This window comes from Canis lupus, chromosome 5 (genome assembly GCF_011100685.1).
Source record: "Canis lupus familiaris isolate Mischka breed German Shepherd chromosome 5, alternate assembly UU_Cfam_GSD_1.0, whole genome shotgun sequence".
NCBI classification, from domain to species: Eukaryota; Metazoa; Chordata; class Mammalia; order Carnivora; family Canidae; genus Canis; species Canis lupus.
In genome coordinates this window covers 79393230-79411488 of record NC_049226.1, presented here as the reverse complement: position 1 = coordinate 79411488, position 18259 = coordinate 79393230, and the positions used below count along the sequence as shown (strand labels likewise).

Sequence of the window (18259 nt, the reverse complement as noted above, 5' to 3'; positions counted from 1 at the left end):
GTAAGAGAAAGTAATACTTTAAAGCCCTGTATTTTCAATATGCCTTTTTGTATTGTCAATCTTAGTGTATGACACTCCTATGAGGAGAGATTATTCACACCTAGTAAGTATCTTGTTCATCTATAGAAAATAATTATAGCCATCAGTGATGACTTCAGAGTGTTCAGTGTTGAGGAGCATAAGAAAAAGATGTGAGAGGTTTCTGGGAGACAATCAGACATGGGGGAGAAGAAGGTTCATCACTGAGTTTCATATAATAGAGAAAATTTTTAAATAACCTGAAAATCCAAAAATAGGGGTTCTATCAAATACAATTTAGTCTGTCCATACCATCATATACTGGACAGCCATGTTGTGAAGTGATATTTAAAGACCTGGAAAGTATATACAATACATAAAGTAATTTTTTTAAGTTAAAAAAATAGCATAGATAAGAGATCCCAATTTTATTTTTCAATCTATAAAAGTGCAACCCAAAAGTAAAATGTATAAAATGTATACTCATATGTGAACAATCTGTAAAAAGAAAATAAATACTTACATATAAAAGTGCATAAAATATAGACATCAAGATTGTAACCATGAATAAAAGTATTTCAGGGGTTTTTATTTTCTTCTTTTTTTCCAAATTGTTTATGATGATCACATATCTTTTATGTGAAAAAAAATCACAGATACAGATATATAGTTATAAATTATAAGACAAGACACAGATAGCAACCTGACATACAGAATTACTTTTATTTATGAGGCATTTGGCTTTAATGCCACCAATTTTGTAATCCTAGAAGCATGTTTATCTAGTAAACCCTGTTTTCCATTATGATTATGGCCATGGGTTGGGATGTTGTGATTAGTCAGATCTTCTCAGAAGTATCCCACATGGAGTACCAGTTTTCAGAGAATTCAAATATAAATACAACGAAACTAGGCAATATCAAAAATAATTTAATCATTCTGAGTTGATTCAGAAGGAATCTCATAATCCCTTAGTGTTCCGATATTCTTTTCATTTGGAACATCAGTGACCTCTGAGTGGAGGAAGCACAGAGGTGAGAATTAATGTGTCCAGTTCAGTGCCCAGCTCAGCATCTCCCTAAAGACTTCCTGGCCCGTCCATTACACTGAGGTGATGTCATCCCATCTCTCTCTGTGGTCTTGGGTTTTTAGTGTATACCTCATCCTATAGCATTCAGTCAGCTCTTTCCCTGCCTCTAGTCTCCCAGACCCTCATCCTGGACTCCCTAAGGCCCCATATCCTGACCAAGAAGGAAAGCTTAGCCTCAAGCTCAATCTTCTAGGAAAGTCAGATTGAAGGCATGTCCAGGACCTCAGATAAGGTGGCTCAATTACAACAATGGGGTTCTGCTCTGCTTCCTTGGTCCCTAATGAATTCCAAGGTACAGTGGCCCGAGGGATCCACCTTTGCATTCCTGTATTAGTCCATTGGGGTGGCTGTAACAAAAGTACCATAGACTGAGTGACTTATTTTTCATAGTTCTAGAGGCTGGGAAGTCTAGGATCAAGGCATCAGTAGATTCAGCATCTGGTTGGGGCCCGCCTCCTGGTTCAGAGATGGTCCTTTCTCACTGTGTCCTCACTCTGAGATGTCTTTTATAAGGGCGCTAATCCCACTCAGGAGGATTCTACTCTCCTGACCTAACACCTTACAAAGGATCTCCTACCATCACATTGGGGATTAGGTTTCAACATATAAATTTGGGAGAGACACAAACATCTGGTCTATAGTAATTACATTGCTGTTGGAACAGTGCTTCTGGACTACAGCCTTGTTGTATCCATTAGGATATGCCCAGCAATTCCCTAGAACATTCTTGTTCCATACACACATCCTCCTTCTCACACACAAACACATCCATTCACAGTATTCCACCAAAAAGGGTATAGGGATCTTGTTACCTACAGAGCATCTTATGAAAATTAGAAGATGGAGACCATCCTTAGAAGACAGACAAACAAACAAAACAAAACCCCCCTGGGTAAACACAGCTGCACAGTCCCTTTATGTGGCAAACATACATTTCAGCTCCCAACAGCTCCAGCAGGTAGATACCTTTGTGTAGCACAAACACTATACAATAAATAGCAGCAATGAGAGATTCCACAGTCAAAGAATTTCATAAAATACCATATAGTGTATCTGGCCTCTTGGAGGTTCAGGATGCACATGGTTATATTAAAAGGCTCTGCAAAGACCTGTATACCAAGACCTGTTTAACTTCCTTGAACCTAGCAGACTTCACCTCTCAGATTTGCTTGTCAGTAAAGCCCACTCCTTTTTTTTAATGATTTACATTTCACCTAGCTTTCCCTCAAATGTATTTTCCTTGGACCCGGCTAACTGGAGAAAATAGCCTTCAAGCTCTCACCAACCTCGACTCCTGTATAGGACCAGTCCAGAAGCAGCCATCACAGCACTCCCTACTCTCTGTCCTATGGGCCATTCCCTTCATTTCATGTTTCTTATCACTAACCATTTTTTGAAACAGTGATAGAAAATTGTAATATCCCTCAGACAAATGACCTCACAGGCCCAAAAGGGCCTTAGCTGTCAACTGGGCACATCTTGGATACCTATTGTGTCCCAGTCAACAGATTTCCCCAAGGCTTAACTCCCTTTTGGTTCCATAGTATGACTTATTCATGGATCACCTACATTATTCCCTAATTATTCCATATAATTCTTTCATCATTTCAAGTCACCCAAACACAGCCCTTAGAGGCAAAGACATGAACTTATCAAGCAATTTTATTGAGTGTCTCTTGTACAGTACCTGTTGACAGTCTACTAGGAGTAAAACATGCTGAATAACATGACCATTAAAAACTGCAACAACAACAACATTTGAGCTGCATATTGTTTATATGAATTTCTGTTATAATGAAAATAAACTAAGGGGCACCTGGATGGCACAGTCAGAGAAGCATCAGATTCTCGATTTCAGCTCAGGTCATGATCTCAGGGTCATGCAGTCAAGCCCTGCATTAGGCTCCATGCTCAGCACAGAGTCTGCTTGAGATTCCCTCTTCCTCTCCTTCTGCCCCTCCTGCTCATGCTCACTCTCACTCTCTTTCTCTAAAATGAATAAGTAAATCTTTTAAAAAGAGAGAGAGAGACTCAAGTCAGGTCCAAGAACCCAAATGTCCATCAACAGATGAATACATAAACAAAAGGTAGTATATCCATGCAATGAAGTATTATTCAGTTATAAAAAAGAATGGAATACGACAAATGCCACAACATGGATGCAACTTTGAAGACATTGTTATGTTTAGTACAACAAGCCAGACCAAAAAGACCACATATTATGTGATGCCATTTTTTATGAAATAGCCAGAAAAGGCAAACCCATAAATACATAAAGCAGACTTGCAGTTGCCAGGAGGGAGGGGGAAGAGGAAATGGGAAGAGACTGCTAATAGGTACAGGAATGACGAAAAAGTTCTGGAGCTAGAGAGTAGTGATGAATGGTTGTACAACCTTGTGAGTGACCTAATGCTGCTCCATTGTACACTTTAGGATGGTTAAGATGGTAACTTTTATGTTATGTGTGTTTACCACAATAGAACACTGTAAAGATGCTTACAAGAATTAGTTGGTCATTCCCTAGAGCCAGCTCAGGATTATTTTCCATAATCCTCACCCATAAAATTTCACTGGACAGGTTAATCACTACTTCTCTATCATGAGGTTTTTCAGATTAGAATTCCTTTTCATTGTGTAGACCAAACAATACTGAGTAGTTTCCTTTTTCTTATTTGTGCATGGTTATGAAACATTATAGAATTTTCCCATATGCTATCTCTAGCCTCCTAATATGTATAACTCTAGGTAAGACCATACTGTATTATGCTCCATTCTGGGTACCCCATACTGCAAGATGAGTGATTCCAAAGCTACACTAAATATGGCTTAACTGAGGAGATGTGAGGGTTGGGGGGGAGGGGCAGGGGAAGGATGGAGTGACATAAAAGCTTTCCCTCTTAGAATCAAACTGAAGGAAACCATAACTTCTGTACTCTAGAAAAGGCTCATGGACAATATAAATCTCATAATATAAATATAAATCACCAATCAATTTTTCCTTAGTCCTTTTTTTTTTCTTTTTTTTTTTTTTTTTTTTTTTAGTCTTGGCGTCTATAGGTTAAAAGAAATTGGATTTTTTTTTTTTTTAGGTTAAGTACAAAGCCACCAGCAGGGGGAAGTACACAAAGGGATGTCAGAACTGCCTTGGGGCCCCAAAATGTCCTGGGCTCCTCTGTAAACAGGGGGGTTTCTTTTGTGCCTTCAGTTGAAAAAAATAGCCCTATTGTGAGGCTGTGAGAGAAACAACCTTTAATCCTTGCAAAGCCCAATAATATTATGTATATTGACTAAAACCCTGTAGAGTGGGCCTGACAGGGTTTTTTCATTACCACGGTACATTGTAACCTAGCTACCTTTGAAAAGTAACCAACATCGAGAGGCACTTGACATTTGCAAAGTATTATGGGTGTCCTCTCTATGTCCTCTCAAGTTCCCAAATTTACAATGGTCTTAATTTAAAAGTTAAGCCAGGGGATCAATTGCTTAGTGTAGGGCCAGGCTGCCCTTTTTAAAACAAAACAAAAAATACCAAACCCCTGTGGGCCAGTGTGACCTGACTTCCTCATGTGGCTCAGGTTTTGGTGGGCTGCACGTTGTCTTGTGTTTAATTTTGAAGCAAGGTGTCCGAACCCCAGCTGGATGGTCATGTTCCACTCCTCCAGGTGTTGCTGAGATGTATGAAGGCAGCAGCAGCTGGTAATGAGTTGGTGAAAATGAAAAAGGAACATAAGTAGCTTCTTTAGCAAATCCCCTGGAAATGACACAGAGCCTTGAGGATCGATAGCATCGATCTATCCCAGGGCTACAGCCCTGTTCCATCTGACTCGTCTGCAACAGTCAGTCCAAGGAAAATAGCAACATTATTACGGGCAAAACTGTGACCAAATCAACTGGGAAAATCAAACTCCGGCCTGCTTTCAGCTCCCTCTATTTGGGCAGTGGCCATGGGTCAACATTAGAGCAAGGATCAGGCTGAAAGCCCAAGGGAGAACTTAAGTGGGCCATGGCCTTGCTTTCAGAACATATCTTCATGACCTTCAATGGTATTTGCACCACTGTCTGTCTCCTACGGAAGCCCAGATCATTGTGTAAACCTAGATTCCTGAACTGGGAAATTGGGGGATCTAAGTTACTTTCTTAAAAATGTTCAGACAACATTTGAGTCTGTAAGCAAATGGTCTTATTGATGTTCCCAATGAAAACCAGCAGGTTATAATCATTATGAAGTAAATTCAATTTGTTTACGATAGGCTGGTGCTGACACTTCAAAGGTGAATGGACTGACTCTTGACTTGACTCTGGAGTTCAGTCTTCCCAGGAAGATAGATACAATACTAGTGATATCCAGTAGGATAAGAAGTGTTGTAGCAGATAGCAGAAGTGCTATAGAAACCCCAAAGGAGGGGAACCAATCAGGTCGGGAAGGTTTTGCAGAGAGACTGACACTCAGGGTAGAAATGGACTGAAAGAGGCATTGAGTGCCGTGGTAGAGAATTTGGACTTGTCCTATGAGCAGCAAGGAGCCATGAAGCCAGGGACTAATACAATCACATGATGGTCTCAGAAAGATAATTCAGGTGGCAATTGTACCAGTCAGCCATCACCACAACACTGCTATGTAACAAACCTTCCGAAAACATGGCATCTTGAAACAGCAAACATTTATTTTTCCCTTGCCTAAGCTGGCTGTGGCTCTGCTCTGCTTGTCTGATCAGCTGAGCTTGGCTCCAGGCTGTGCGATAGGCTCAAGTCAGCTCCAAGTTTCTTGTCATTCTTATTAGACCGCTTGTTATCCAGTGCTTATTATTCTTATACAGATAACCAGAGCATAAGAGCAAGAACAGAAGGATGCAGTACCTCTTGAGCCTCAATCCAGAGCGAGCATGCTCACACACCCCATTAGCCAAATGGAATCACACGGTTGATTCGCACAGCAATTCAATGAGGAAACATAGTCCACTTGTAGCGGGAGGAACTGCACAGTCACAAAGCAAAGGGTATAGCCATGCAGTTCTAATACCCAGAGGTCAGGAAGCACCGCAAACAGCGATTCCCTCCACCGTACCAGGAGGAGGACAAGCGGGGGGTGGAGAACCATCGGCAGCTTATGATATGTTGAGTATGGTCCATGTAAAACAGACGGAAGCAATTCACTGAGTGACACAGAGAACTTTTCTGAAACTACAGAGTCCAACCAAGTTGGCCTCACCCATATATTTAGAACAGGGAGAAAACGCTAGCTAGAACATTATTAAATGGTTGGTTGAAACATTTAGGAATTCCCGGTTGAATTATAGTCTTGGCAGCAGCTGCCTTCCAGATCCATCTGGTTTGAATTGGCAAAACTGCAGCTGTGCTTGTTGGTACGGGTAAGCCTTTCTTTTGAGTAATGGGCCTGCATGGAAGGGGTGGAGAAAGGAAAGAGAAGGATGAGGCTGTTGTCATGAAAAATGGGTAGAGAGAACAACAGAGCTACTACTGTTTTGCTCGGCAGCATGGAAGTGGGCCTGTGGTTCTGGACTGGAGGACAGACTCTTGTAGGATTACTGGGTCCCCTCTGCTTCTCCTGAGCTGTCATACCCAATAGATGCTGTCACATTGCATACTTGGGTTATGAATTGATTGTTTCGCTTTTATGGGACTGGTATAATTAGTTTCACATTTTTAATTTATAGCATCAGCTAAGCTTTTTAATCCGTTATTTATGGCAAAGAACTAAGAACTAAATTGCCTCCTGCCCCCCTCACAGAAAGCATTTCAATCCCACAGTTTGGTATCAGTTATTTGGTTAAGACATGTGGCCTCCTTAAAGGAAAACTTTTCTCACAGAGGAGTTGCTGTGGCTTCTTTGCATTTCTTCATGTTTGAGTCCTGGAAACCCAGAAAAAAAAAAAAAAGCCTCAAATGTTTAAATGGAGTAATGTTTCTCTAAAGCGCTGCTTTAGGAGAAAGTGGAGCTGGCAGGGTGGAGAAATTCATGCCAGAAAAGTTCCATTGAAAGAAAAGCTCCTGTGTTTGGTGGCATTTTCTGTCTCTGGCCGCCCCCTATGCAGTACTCGGGCGTATCATTATCTTCCTGAAACAACGAAGGAATGCTGAGCGTATGAGAAGTGAACTCAAAGAGTTGGGGTGTGTAAGAAGAAATCTGTGCTGTTAACCAAGGGTCTTGGAGGTTTAGGTGAGTGAAGGACAGAGCAGCCTGGTAGGCTCAGAAGACATCTGGTCTGCCTCCAGTCTACTTTGGGAGAGCAGCTGGGAGGTTTTTGGCATCTTCCTCCTGTTGAGTTGTATCGATGGCCCCACCATAAGTCACTTAAAAAAAAAAATCACAGTCACACTTATGGATCTGGAAAGACCAGATGCCCCATAGCTCACACTCAGCATGGTTGCTGAGATGGCACGGAGGAACATGGACTCTCTCCAGACTGGTAGCCCCCATGGTAGCTTGAGCTGTAAGCTATAGTTTAGGCTTCCATCCTGGCTTTGATCCTTTGCCCAAGCCCATTTGGGCTGGAGTGTTGAAGGGTTAAAGATGAAGGAGCAGACCGCAGCAGGAGCAGCTCCTACAGGACAAAGGAGGCATTGATACTGAGCTGGGGTCCTCCCCCTGCCCCTGCTCACATCTAGGCTGCGGGGTCTCAGTGTTTACTGAATGTTAAATAAATACCAATTGAATCGTATGTTTAATGAGGTGTATCAAACATGTAATAAGATACATATCTATTAAACAGTTGTGAAATCTCAGTAAATATGTTCTTAATAATAAAGGGTGCAGATGGTTTGCAGATTGGACCAAAGAACAAAGACTAAAGGAGCTTATGGAAGGAATAGGAGAGCCATCTTCTGAAAACTGAGAAGACAGCTGATTCTCAGCCAGAATTTGATACATGTATCTGTGCTCAACTAGAGCAAAAATGGGACCCAGGCCCATTAAGGAGGAGACTATCAACTTTGAAACCTAAAGACTAGGAGAAATAGCAACTAAAATTAAAGACAGAGAAAAAGCTCACAAAAATGTCACCAATGTTTGAAATATATCTTCAGGTTTTAGCAGTACACGATTCTCACCATCACACGTTCACCCCTTGAGTTTCCCCAGGCTGCAGGGCCTAGCCAAGTATTAGAAAACAAAAGAGTCACATGATATGTAGGTAAAGGATTATTAACTTGTTTTTCTTTCTCTAAAAAGTGGTAATTATCATATTATATTGCAATATGCTATCGAAGTTACATCAGCAAACTACTATTGAAAACTGATCTCTTTCTCCTTGCACACACAGGTCAGGCTAAGAGCCTGGATATGCGCGATTGTTTGCCAAATAATTGGTGCTTCCAGTGGAGGGAGAAGAGGGAGAAAGCAAAATTTGCAAAGGGTGGGTGTCTCAGAGTGAATTCTGAAATAAAGACAAGGCTCATGGTCACGCTTCCCAACCTTTCTCAACTCTTTGCACACAACGAAAATGATTCTATTTGTTTGGCTGACTGGAATAATCAAAGGCTGGTTGCTATCGGCCCAGGGACTCTGATCCCTCAGGCCTTGCCATACCATCTTGAGGGCAAAATGAATCATTTTCTCGACACAGTTTGGGAAGCTATGTCCTATATGATACAGAGACACTGGAGCTTCCAGACATTAAGAGTAATGTTCTGTCCTTCAGATCAGAAGCCATCCCAGATATGAAGCAGTCAGAAAGTGCGCAGGTGTATATACGATTACAATAATTAACATTTATATTGCTTCCCATGTGTTTGACATTGTTTTAAGTGTTTACATTTACTAACTTCAACAACACAATAACTATGACCTGGGTATTATTATTACCTCCACGTAAGAAGGTGAGGAACGAACGTGACACAAAAAGGGACACAAAAAGAAACTCACTTCCCTAAAATCCCCCAGCTGGTAAGTGGTAGCAATGGGGTTCTAAGCCAGCTGGTTTGGCTAGCCCGGGCTAGCCATATTTGTCACTCCCACTCTGTAACAGCACTTTCCAAAAATTTTTGAGTGATGGATCACATAGAAAAGACCTTCTTTAGAGTATATTGAAGTAAATACTGGAGACCCCTCACCGCCCCAAGCATAGGGCTGGGGCCAGAGCGGTAGGTGAGCTGAGCGGCTGCATAGCCCACACCAGAACCCTCTAGCACTATACTATACCCGTGTGCCATGGCATACGAGTTTAGACGTTCTGCCCTGTACAAGTATCTAGAATGTTCACAGCAGGGTTATATATAGCAGCAAACAAATGCCTCCCAACAAGGCATTCAACAGACTTGTGGCCTGTTGAAAATGTGTAAAGTCCATATGCTAACATGCAAACCTCCCTAAGATTTCATAAAGTTTGATGTAGATGTATATTTGTTGGCTCAGAAAGATGTTCATAACACATTATGGTAAAAAGAAAATCAAGTGACAAAATAGTAAATAGAGTTTGACCTCATTTTCATTTTTTAAAAAAGAACATAGGTATTATGCATACCTCGTATATCTGTTTACCCTATCTTTTTTCCATAATGAACATGGATAACTTAAAAGTTTTTAAAAAGGAGGGGATTCATCTGCTTAATCCTACAGAGGAACTATGAATGTACAGGTTCCACTTCACTCTAAATGTAGTTTCCCCAGACCAGTGACTTTCAACCTTTCATTGTCATCGTTTCTAGCAGCAGAATTCTTTTTCTAATAAAATCTTACTCGCAGCCTCAATATATAAAAACAAACCAAATGGAGCTTCTCTGATTGAAGCCAGGTGTGAAGCCCAGAGCCCACCACCCACTTACCACCCTCCTTCCCCACCACTCCATTTCCAGTTGGGCCCAGTCCACGGAATGCTGCCCTGGACCATTACAGGAGAATCTTTGTGGCCCAAAAAAAAACATGCTTTGGAGGAGTAAGTCCATCTCAATCATCAAAATCATTATAACTGAGAGAAATAATTGAAAACTTGTTTATTAAAAAAGAAGATTCTTTAGGACTTAAATTTAAATGTAGGCTTTTACCAAACCCTGTTCTATGGATAGTAAATAGAGACAACCGAGTAGTTTATCCATGTGGCAGCTTCCTTGTACCTAGCACAATGCCTCCATCATGAATACAAGTTACCCTGCTTTGTATATTTACTACTACTTGATTTCTGTTCATTGCTCTGTTGTCCTTAAGTGTCATTGAACCTCAAGAAAAGTCCAGAAAGAAGCCCAATGGCCCAGATACTCTACTTTCTCACACCTTGTTTAAGTTTGCATTTATGGTAATTACCTGCCTTTTCAAGGGGCAAATCAATTGCTGTTGGTGGAAAGTTATTTTAAAGAAAACTGGGTGGTTGTGTTTTTTTAATACAATATGGTCCCCAACAACCAGCATTTGTGGCTGACCAATCATGGCAGGGTGCGACAAAACAGAACCAAGCCACAATACTGCCCTGATGTAGACTTTGAATCTAAATTCAGGGCTGTTGACCTCATCTTGTGTTTCTCTAGAAAGGACCCAACAGTCAACCGAAGAGGTAACTTTCTGCTTGTATTTACTATTCATTCTCAAGAAGAAAGCTGAATGATCCATAACGGGTCCATGATCATTCAGTCATTGGAGAGCTATAGTTTTTGTTAACTTTGCCTCCCAACCATTCAGGAAACCAAAATAATATTTGAAAAAAAATCTTTCTGAAAAAGAAGCCTACAAATTCCTACCTCTTTCCTCTTTCCATGGTTTTCATGTCTGCCATCTCTGTTCCTCAACATCAGAGTAGCCTCGTGACTCTTAGAAAGGATTAATTGCGACACTATAAGCTCAACTCTACTGAGCTGAGTCGAAATCTTGTTCTGTATGCTACAGGTTATTAGGGTTAGCTGAAAGAATGTGCATTTATTTACTGAAGGTACTTTATAAATCAATATCTTGTTTTTGAATTCAGGTCAATAGGAATAACTCTGAAACACAACCAACAACTATAGCAACCCTAAAACAGCACTTTCAACTTATTGATTTTTTAGAAAAGTATCTTTTCCTGGCATTATTCACACACCCTTGATAAGCAACTCAATGCAATCAAAAAATTTAATGGATTTTTTTTACCCCCCAAATATATATTTATATATTTTTCAACATGCCTTTGAATTGCAGCCAGTTAGGTTCTTTGAAAAGGATAAGTTCGGGAGAGACATGAAAGATGGAGTTTGCATTTACTCCTTCCCATTTGTACAGGGAAGCATTTTGCTGATTCAGTGTTAGGGCAGAGCTCACCAGATCCAACAGCTATTTACCATTTAATTTCATTCAGTCTTTCGGCGATTTTAGATATTTCTCTAGTTTTGCTGAGAAAAATTCATTTCTTGTCATGTGCCAGTATTTATCAAGCAGCTTCACCAGGCATGGTCTTGACCTGGGACACTTCAAAAAGCAAATGTGTAGTCAGAACATTTCTTTCCTTCCAGGCGAAGTATTCTTAATCTGGGTGTCCATAGACATCAGGGTATTGGTGAAGTTGCAGAGTTATTCACAAACGTGTATATGTGTGTGTACATGCATGCGTGTGCATGCTTCTTTCTTGGACAAGGGACAACATGCATGGTTCCTGGGGGAACCATGGCCCTGAAATGGCCATGAATTGTTGCTCTAGAACAACAGTTCTCGAAGTGTGGTCTGGGAACCACTGGGTTTCCTGTTGTCTCTGAGGTCAAATTATTTACATATTAATAGAAAGACATCATCTTTTTCACTCATTCTCTCACAAATGTACATTGGAGCTCTCCAGAAGCTACATTAACATATTATATTGCAGCAGATTGAACTCAGAAGCAGAGCTGAGAAACTAGCTATCTTCTCTTAAGACTAGATGCTAGAGATTTACAAAATGTGATGCACCGCCACTCCTCTCACCAAATTATTTTGGCTTGGGACATGTAATTGTTTTTATGAAAATATGTGATTTGTGTTAACATATAATGAGTGCATTATTTTATTTCTAAATGAGTCAGTTGTTTAAAAAACATTTTCATTTCCATCTTTCATATATCCAGACAAAACCTCGTTGGCATCCTTAATAACTTTTCAGATTGTAAATAGGCCCTGAGGCCAAAAAAGGTTGAGAATCACTGGTTTAGAAGATTTAAGACTTTCTTTGAGCAACACTAACAGACCAAAGTAAAAATAGCCATACGGTCTGAGAATTAATTTTCCAACTAGACAGTTTGTGCTGTTCCTTGAATATTGGGTTGAACCACATGAAATTGCGAATGTTCAACCATTATTTGCTTACAAAAAAAGGGTCATTTCATTTGGTAAGCCTAATAAAAAATGATATTATTATTTATTATGTCTTTGGCTTTTCAGATTTGATTGGGCAATGCTGGTAAGTTTCACTGCTTTGTGTGCACATCCTTATCCTTATCCTGGTTCCTTTTGTAAGCTAACATTTTCCTTTCTAAGTACTTTCTTCAAATTTTAATTATGAAAGTAATATATATATGACTTAGGAGAAGTATAGAAAAGTACTAGAAGGGACATCCCAGATCCACCATCCAGAAATAGCTTCCTGTAGAGTATTCTTACCAATATGTTACTTTCACTCAGTTATCAAGGCACAGTTCACCAAAGTAAGAGCATACTGCATTTTTTCAATCACAAATCCTATGTTTTTCATTTAACACTATTATATTAACATTCCCCATTTTGTTTAAATCTCATCACTAAAAAATCTGTCATATTTTTTTCTGATTATAAAAATGAACAGGCTCATCTTTTTCATCTGTGAAAGTATAGAAAATTGTGAAGAATTAAATCTTTCAGTTAGCATTCTCATGCCATGCCATGCCATGCCGAGAATGCCAACTCATTCCTTTGGCTTCATTATTACCTAGTTGCTAACCAAATGAACTAACTCTAAATATCTCCATTCAGAAAAATCATGCCCATGATTTTGTTGTATTTTTCTCTGTTTATGCATATTGTTTTATACTCTATATCATACCGTTTACATGGTTTTCCATTCTGTTTTTCATACAACGAACAGTTTTTGTGTCAGTGGAATGCTTGTCATAAATAGTTTGTTTATGGGATAAGTTTTATCACGTGATGTAACATTATCTATTAACTATCCCACTATTTTTTATATCACTGGCACTTTCTCACAAACATAAATAAGGCTGCTGTGAACATTTTGAGGCATACATAAATCTTTTTCTCTACTGGAGTTTTTTTCACCTTGTTTCTCAAAAATGGAATCATCCCAACTCAGAGGTTCCTGTCACACAAGTGTGTCACTGATGGTGTTAAAGGAGATAGTAGTCCTGCAGGAAAAGAACAGGTCCCCCAGTTCTGCAGTATTGAGCCAGAGGGCAGGAACATACATTTGGCTCATTTCTTGCAGATTGCTTTCTAAAAAGTTGTCCTGGTATACCTTTAAATGTGCCATGTTGGAGTGGCTATTTTATTTATCTGTGCCAGAAGTGGATTTTCCCTGTGTCTCTTTCCCCTCCCTACCCCTCTTGTCTCCTCCCCTCCACCCCTCTCCCTTCCCCTCTCCTCTGTCTTCCAAAGGACATTAACAGGGAAAATGTTATCTTATTTGGATGATTCTAATCTGTAGTGATGTAGAAATTGTTTTCCCAAATATTATTTGCTGTCTACTGACTTTGCCTCCCTCTCTAGTGAGTCACTTTTGTTTTCAAGGTGGCTAACTAACACTGGAGTCAAACCTTAATAGCTCTGGTCTATAGTTATAAAATGAGTGAAGCCAAATGGCCCACAGGGCACTGAACTCATTCTTTTGGCTTCATTATTACCTAGTTGCTAACCAAATGAACTAACCAGCCACTGTTGGAAATATCCCTGGCTAGAAATACAAAATGTTAAAACCACAAGTAACCTTCTCATTATATCCTACACTGGTCAACATCCCACTGCAGTCTAATTTAGGGCCCTATAATTTAAGAGGAAAGTGAATAACTTATACTTCAAAAAAGGAGTTTATTCAAAGAAGAATAAACTTGAAACTGGCCTTATTTAACTGGGAAACAAGTGGTTAGGAAGCCCTGCATATCATCTAATACCTCCCTATCTCTTTCTTTGGAGTTGAAGTTTCTTGAAGGCTCTCAAGAGCCTTTCTCTGGATCTATGTATCAACATATTTGAGATAGTAAGTCTGACAAGACAGAGCCATGTCTAATTCTCTTTTTACAATTTTGCACCATTTCCTTCCTAAGCATGGCAGCCTGTGTAGGAATTAAAAAGGAAGGTGGGAGAATTGTTATATATGTATTTAATGAAAAAAAATACTGAATACATGATAATATGCGAGAGGGCTCCAGATGCCAGTAAGAATCTTTGAATGATGGATCTTGAGAAATCCTACCAAGGTGTAGCTGTAAATATGGTCTAGATAGCAAAGGCAATTATGAACCATGAACTTCCCTAGGGATAAAAAGAAATCAAAATTGAAGGAGAAAGACCCTAAAATGAATGTCTAGAGGGATGCTTGGGTGGCTCAGCAGTTGAACATCTGCTTTTGGCATGATCCTGGAGTCCCAAGATCGAGTCCCACATCAGGATCCCTGCATGGAGACTACTTCTCCCTCTGCCTCTCTAGCTCTGTCTCTCATAAATAAATAAATAAAATCTTTTTAAAAATAAATAAACGTCTAAAAACGGGGGAGTCCTTGTTTTCCTGAGTTCTATTGGCCAGATCTATTTATTAATTATCCCTAGGCCTGACCAATATGAATGATGGTTCATAGTGATGACCTGGAGGTGAGGGGCAGAGTAAGAAGTGCTCTTGAAGTACCCTCTAACTCTTCAAAGAAATACCAAAGTAAATATATTTTTTTGTGGGCTAATTCTTTCAAAATTGGTAATCCATGTGTGGTACGTATGATAATTCCATATATTGTTTTATTTAACCAGAGCACTACTTGAATAATCCATTTCCCTACAACAGTGAAGAGTTGATGCTAGTCTTTAAGATGGAGCTAAGCGCCAATCAATTGCATCTCTATTGTACATTGCTCAAGGAATTTACATGAGCACAGCTGAATATCAGTTGTTTTCTTGCTCTGTGATAGAAGTTCATTTTTAAAACCCCAAATTGCAATTTGTCAAAGTCCATTTGCCAGTTCTTTAACAATTTCAGCCAAATTGTAAATTGTATAACTGTCTACATCATTTGCATACATAATCATGTTAGAGTGATGGTATAATCTGGGCACATCATTTACGGGAAAAGGGAACAATAGCAGCCAGCTTCCAATTCTTGGTATACTCAGAGTAATTTATTACGTGGCTGATGTTTTCTTTCTAATTTCCACCAAATGATCTCTTTTAGAATGATGAGCAGTAAGGATGGCTGTCCCTTGTGTATTATCTTTACTGCTTTCCTAATCTTGAATTGAGAGCCAAGATGAGCACCATGTTACATGTCTGCTTCATTCACACACAAACACACACACACACACACACACACACACACACACACACACATGCACGCACAGTAATTTCAGTCCAAATAATATCACAAGAGTTCAATGAAACATCCTCCTCAAATGATGCCCCTGTGTTAAATTAATTTAATCTCTGGATCTAGTTATTGAGTATTCTTTTCTGTGCATTGACAATTTGCCAATTGCTTGCTTCCTATTTTTAATCAATCTTGCAGATAATTTACCAGCCAACTAAATCGTTTTACTGGCCTATCACACTTCTCAACCCGACAGAGAGCAAAAGTAAATACAATCAGTCTTGTGTTGCACCATCGGAAATTTATGATGACCCCAGGCAAGTAGCTTTCTGCAAGACTAATTTATGTATAGTCACATCTGTCACTGTGGCACTTGGACACGTCTTAGGTTTTTTTATTAGTTATTCCTGGTAACAACCCAGTGAGATCACAAGGTAAGTTAGATACACCCTTTCTTAAGAGGCCTCTGAAATTCATTAGATGCCCACATTTTGAGACTCAGCCTTCAAGTCAGGAGCATGGTCCAGACCATAGATCAGAATAATCTCGAGTCCTAAGACTCAGAATCTCTGCCAGGCCCAAATTCATTATTCTGCTTATTCATTTCTTCCCCTACAATAAACACTGTAGCCCAGAGAGGAATTCACTTCCCCGGGGTCATAAAATAATTTAGTAATAGCAAGATTAGGCTCCCTTGTAAGTTAATGGTTAACACAGACTCAGACAGATCTGGATTCAAATCCTGCCTTAGTCATTTACTAATGGTGTGACTTTGGACAGGTTGCCCAGCTTCTCTTGCAACACCATCAGCTTCTTTAGAATGAGGAAAACAGCCTGGATGGCTCAGTCAGTTGAGTATCCAACTCTTGGTTTCAGTTCAGGTCATGATCTCAAGGTCGTGGGATCGATCCCCACATTGGACCCCACACTCAGTGAGGAGTCTGCTTGAGTTTCTCTCTCCTCCTCTCTCTCTGCCCCTCCCCACTACACACACACACTCTCTCTCTCAAATAAATAAATAAATCTTAATACATACATACATATATACATAAAATGAGGAAAACAGAACCTACACTATAGAGGTTACTATGAGAGTTGAAGTAATAACAGCTCCCCTATCTGAATGTTTCTGGGCTAAGCTGTGTATATTTCCTACTGTGTTTAATCTGCACCCCAGCCTTGCAAGGTATGGAGGCATATCTCTGCAGAGAGCTCCAGATATAGGATCTATACTTGCTGTTATTAGGATACTATATGGTAAAGAACACCAGCTTGGTTGTCTTCTTATCCTGTCTGAAAACCTGCTGTTTATTTATCAAAACACCTTAGAATCCAAAGAGAAATTTTTTCAATTCAAGTTGCAAAATCACAGGTTAATGGAATTTAAAATAATTTTGGCTTAAAATACTCAAGTGTGGGCAGAGAGCAACTGATGAAGCTCTCTGCTAACTCTCAGAACAAATCCATATAATCTCAGCTTTCATATACAAGCATGAAACTCAGCAGATCCAGCTGTCTCCTGAGTTACAGATTCACAGTGCCACTACCTCCAGCACGAGTCAAACTCATGACTACGGAGCATTGCTGAACAGTGGTTTTATACACACAAAACTCTTAGAACAGTGTGTGTCCTACAGTAAGAGTTCAGTTAGTGTCGGATCAGCTTTTTTAATATCCAAAGCTAAGAAGATTCCCCTATCCAGTTTGAGATTTGATGGACTGGTACTTTTTTATGGCCTAATGATACCATAGAGCTTTCCATGGATGTTTATGGGACAGAAACGCATGTGCACGCATTATGGGCAAGGCATCTTTAGAGATAGAAGGATAAAAAAGATGTGAATTTTGACCTCAAAGAGCTTACACTCTGTTGAAAGAGTGGTGGGGATCCTGTCCATAATGCAAATCAAACTGTGGAAATTTTTTTAATAATGTATATAAGTAAAATGCAATAGGACAGGAGGGATCATATAAGGAAGTGCCATGAGAGCAGAGCCCTGAGGGATTAAGTCACACTTCCTTCCTTTTAGCCATCTATTCACCCTTCCTATCCAACAACAGGCTCTAAGTAATAGGAATACAAGATCAATGCATGTATGATCTCCATCATCAAGGCCATTTCAGGTATAAGGAAGAGAGACACATGTAGATCAGTGGCTACTGGACAGTGGTGTGGGTGCTCATAAAGTAGGCACAAAGGGGCTATAGGAACCCAGAGAAAGGTCTTCTAAATTGAATGAGAGATCAGAGAAGGCTTTCAGGAGGAGGTGATGCTTGAACCAAATTTAGAATAGCTTAGGGAGACTGAGAAGAGAGTAGAAGATGAGGAAGAAAGAACAAGCTAGGTCAAGGCATAGAGGCAAGAAAAATGGTGGAGCTTTATGGCACCCCAGCTAGTTCAGAACATGCAAGAGGATAGGGAATGAAGGCACAGTAAGGTAGGCAGGATGGCCAGGACTCTGATGCAGCCAAAGCAGAGCAAGGGAGGGAGAGGGGGCAGCATAATCAAAGGCATTAGATATAAGAGTGAATTACGTGAAAGACAACAAGTGGTGTAGCATGGCTGGAAGAGAGATGAGTCTGGGAAGGTAAAATGGGGCAAAGTCCACATTCCTCCAGTAGAATTCCTGTCTGGCTCTCTCAGCACTGTCTGGTTGGTCCAGTTCTCAGTGATACAGTGTAGTCATTCTGCCTCCAGCAACTG

At 40.0% G+C, this 18259-nt stretch overlaps 1 long non-coding RNA gene across 35 annotated transcripts in view; it reads left to right on the top strand.

The window, feature by feature from the left end:
- Nucleotides 1-18259, top strand: part of LOC111096046 — a 267063-nt gene that overhangs the window by 144991 nt on the left and 103813 nt on the right. The window contains exon 4 of one of the 35 annotated variants that reach the window (XR_005360165.1): nt 8389-8481. The exons of the other annotated variants lie outside the window; for them this stretch is intronic. This is a non-coding gene — a long non-coding RNA (uncharacterized LOC111096046). The remainder of the gene's footprint in view (nt 1-8388; nt 8482-18259) is intronic. 35 annotated transcript variants of the gene reach the window in all.